At 37.7% G+C, this 4,148-nt stretch overlaps 1 protein-coding gene across 1 annotated transcript in view; it reads left to right on the top strand.

Annotated features, from left to right (window-relative positions):
- Positions 1-2,067: 2,067 nt before the first annotated feature.
- Positions 2,068-4,148, top strand: part of LOC138023806 (probable glycoprotein hormone G-protein coupled receptor) — a 29,828-nt gene continuing 27,747 nt past the window's right edge. Inside the window, exon 1 of the mRNA XM_068870880.1 lies at positions 2,068-2,227. The gene's annotated coding sequence lies outside the window, so the exon portion shown is untranslated. The remainder of the gene's footprint in view (positions 2,228-4,148) is intronic.

Raw genomic sequence — 4,148 nt, 5'->3', positions numbered from 1 at the left:
CATTTGTTGTTATTTTTATATTTTGTTGTTTTTGTTTTTGTTTTTGTTTTTGTTTTTGTTTTGTTTTGTTTTGTTTGTTTCGTTTCGTTTCGTTTTTGTTTGGTTTTTTTTTTGTTTGTTTTTTTTTTTGTTTTTTTTTTGTTGGGGGGGGGGGGGGGGGCTTGCCCATTCCTGGACTCAAATCGTGAAACGAGTTGCGTTGACACTACCACCACAAATACCTTACTAAGCATCTTTTCACTATTACAAACGCTTAGATAGACTACAGTCCTTGTTATTGAAATGTTCACTTCAGGTTTTCGTCCTTGGCTCAAAAACGTTCGGTGCTTAAAGCTCCCCAGTCTTACAAATTGACGCAACAACGAGTCAAAAGCCGGACTGGAAGAAGGCATAAAAATGGGCTACTTGCAAAGAGTGGATGAGTGGGATTGAGAGAAATCAAGTTGACCCATGCCGCCGGGCCATGCCTAATATGCAACAGACGCTTGTGTCAAGTTACCGGTGAACCTCCCTCCACAACGTTCTCTAATAATGGCTACATCGAAGAATACTACGGTCGATTTAGGGGTGCTATTTTCCCATTTAGCCATAGAGAATGCTGTACGATTGAAGCGTAAAAATTCTTCGATTTTACCAACGTCTCCGATTCTGCATCTAGGAAAAAGTCTCCGATTGTACGATTCTCCCATTTTACCACTTCATATTACGATCATTCTATGCTAGACGGAATTTATCTTCCTTGCACGTGTTTCGAGAACGGGGCATACATAAGCCATGCATGGGCTACGAACGGGGCTCAAAGTCACTGTAAAGTATGGGGCACTTGCTCGATTTTTCGTCTCTTCCCGTCTTTTTTCGATGATCAACTCAATTGTTGCATTTTCTTTGCAAACGGACGAGTCTGGCCGGCGAATTCTGACAAAAGGAAAGCGCCCGTAGAACTGAAGTCCAAAAAATCGACAAAATGGCATAATCTTGAAACTGAAGTCCAAAAAATTGGAAGAATGAGGAATCTTGGAACTGAAGTCGGGGAAATCGGATGAATTGTAGACTCGAAAAATTAGGAGAATCTAAAATCGTAGAGTCGGATTTAGCCATCATCGCACCCTAATGGAATTATGCTACAGTGATGAATTTGAGCATCATGGACTGTATAGTAGGGCCAACTATTGCTTGGTAGTTGAAAAATGTGAGGTGGCAGCGAGATTTTCTAGTATCCAAACGTTCATAAATAATGAGAATTTAATTAAAACGATTAGTGGTTGAAATGAGAATGGTTATAACAGACTTAAGTCTATACCGTGACTTCACTGGTTTGGGGCTCACTCTACTCTGAACACCTGGCTGGTTATTTAATTTGTGCTCCTTAATTAAAAATATCTATTGGCAATATCGTAGTGTTTAGAATTACGGCATATAGAAATGCTTCGATACTTTTTACGATCCTTTTAATATTAAATTTTGTGGAGGTGTGAAGTTCGTTTCGTTTCAACTAAATAACTAAAATACCGAAATTTGTGATAAAACGTTTCATTTGCGACATCTTACATAATTTACCAATATGAACGGACGTTATTGACAAACCGACAAGCACCTGTCTTTTTTTCCGAATGTAGTTCTAGTAGGAGAAAAGTAGAATTAATATTGTAATGTACTCATTACCGGTTGGTTTTCTATTGATGAGTTTATTGTTTCCCATTTCTCTCGATAAGCGCAGTTTGAAGTGTAAAAGCAAATGCATGTTTTATGACTAACGAAGGAAATGAGAATTGCTGTCCGTTCTGTAGATGAACCATAGTTAATTGAGGGACTTGTTATGAAACTTTCAAACCTTTGAAAGCCGGAACAATGTCGCATTCGATGTTGAATTGACGGTGACAGGGCACTATCTTAATTTTGTTTTCGCTTTGCATAGGCGACCATGGGCTCGTTTTTTCGTTGCGCATAATTTAATCGAGAGATTTGATTGGTTATCTTCTCGAAAAAACGTGTGTTTTGTGCACCGTCAAGACCAAAAACACAGACAAAAACATGAAACAAAAAGATTTGTCGAGTTTCATAATCATCTCAATGCATGAACTGTGGATGAACTGACAATTTGCTACCGGTAATAATCACTTGATTTTCCACTCGATGGACATCGGTTTTCTTCCCTTTGGAGATCACTACAATAGTGAATTGTCTACTGATTCCAGACAAGGAAGTATGTGTGGTTTTCCAATATAAGGTGATTTTATTTTTCTTTGTTTCATTTGAGTTTTGATTCACGTCATGCTACTTCACTCTCTGCTCGCGTAAAATTTTACTGTTTTTTCCACCCATCCAGAATTTTTTAATATTAATTTTTTTACCGCCGCATGTAATTTTCAAACGTCTGTTGAGGGGCGTTCTGAAAGTAAACATGTTAACCTGCAACATGTGGAACGAAGAGACTATGAAAGACTATAGAAGCGTCTAACCCTTTGACTCTCAGGCTAGGGGTGATCGGTACGTAAATCCTCCTCAATTTCAATGAAATGTCGGTCAGGCACCTAGATGAGAGTAAACAATATTATCAGCTTAAGAGGTGTGATCTTGATACAACTAAATTCTCATGACTACCCAACAAACTAGTTAGTAAAATGAACGTTTCGGTCGTTTTGGTCATCGCATTTAAGAATGTTTCTTGAGCAATAACTATAGGAAAGCGTGAAAAATTCGGGCTTTAGACGTTTCCCGCTTAACGGGTATCTAGGCCCGTTAATTGAAAGCTGCCTGTGATGTGTTAGTTTGCGGTTTGAAGTAGACTAATGCGAGAGTTATTTGCTTTGTAGTTTGTTTCGCGAGCTGTACAAAATGAACGCTGAAAAAGTAAAAATTTATTTACTACAAAAACATTTATGGTTAGTTCCTTACCGCGTGAAAAAGGTTAGTGAAAGAAGCAGAATGTTCGCTTTTTCTCTTTCATGAAAAGTGCATCGTTCTTATTCGCTGGACCAATTATTTTAATTTTATATTTATCCCGAAATTTTTTGTTTATAGCGCTACTATGACCAACAAATGGATTTTTATTTTTCTCTGGATTTCAAAACTATGTCAAGTAAATAGTACGTGAACCAAGTTTTAAGCCTTGATTAAAAAAAGACGGCTGTTTGTTTTAACTGGAATTTTTCTATTTGATGGTCCGCCATTACTAACTTTAAAATCTTGAGAGAGCCGGATCAAGGAGAAATTGAGGTCAAAGACTCGATAGTTTGAAGGTCCGAGCAACAACTTCCAACATTGTTTGTTGGAATTTCCCATTGCGTGTCTTAACAGATCTTCACATTGTTGCAGGTCCGTTTAACGTCGCTCTCCCCTAGACCCAACCCTCTGAGGTTCAAGCGGTCAGTTTGGAACGTGATTAATGGCGGACCGTGAAATCCAAAATTTACACTCAAGGGTCTCTTTATGAGCGTTGTGTGTGGAAGTGGCAAAAACACAAGCCTTTGCGGGGTTATTTTACTTATTGCAATCCCTTTCGTTGCTTAGAAACTAACTCGTTTTTGCATCGATATCGCCCTTCATTTTTTCAATTTGTTTAAAATGTCAGATTTTGAGAGCTAAATACGGGCAACGAGGGCATTCCCTGTTCACAATTTTGTTTATCACAGTTTTTTTACACGTGTTATATCGTCAATCGATGCCACTGTCGTTTCTTGAACCGTGATTTGTGCTGAATTATCCAATAACCTAGTATAGTAAACTAGCAAACTGGCGCTACTGATAAGATCCAACATACAAGTTTATTTCCTCAGCATTATTAATAATAATAATAATAATAATATATAAGACTTTTATAGCGCCCATGCTAGAGTTCAGAGCGCTGTACAGCTATGTAAATAGAGAAATAAGATAAAAAAGACTAAAAAAGACTAAAGTATTAAGCAAACAAAACCTAATAACTAATTAAAAACTTTATCAAACAGATAAGTCTTCAGTTTGGATTTAAATGTTGCAAGCGACGGTGCTTGCCGTATGGCGTCTGGAAGCTGGTTCCACAAATATGGAGCTATATAACTAAACGATCTGCCTCCGTAAGTCTTAAGCTTGAAATGAGGAACTTGTAACAGTTTCCTATCAGAAGAACGCAAAGCTCTAGGTGGTTTATATTGTACTAGAAGATCAGA

The sequence above is a fragment of the Montipora capricornis genome, chromosome 11 (genome assembly GCF_036669925.1).
Source record: "Montipora capricornis isolate CH-2021 chromosome 11, ASM3666992v2, whole genome shotgun sequence".
NCBI lineage: Eukaryota > Metazoa > Cnidaria > Anthozoa > Scleractinia > Acroporidae > Montipora > Montipora capricornis.
The sequence above is the reverse complement of the archived record's forward strand: the minus strand, read 5'-3'. Positions and strand labels throughout refer to the sequence as shown.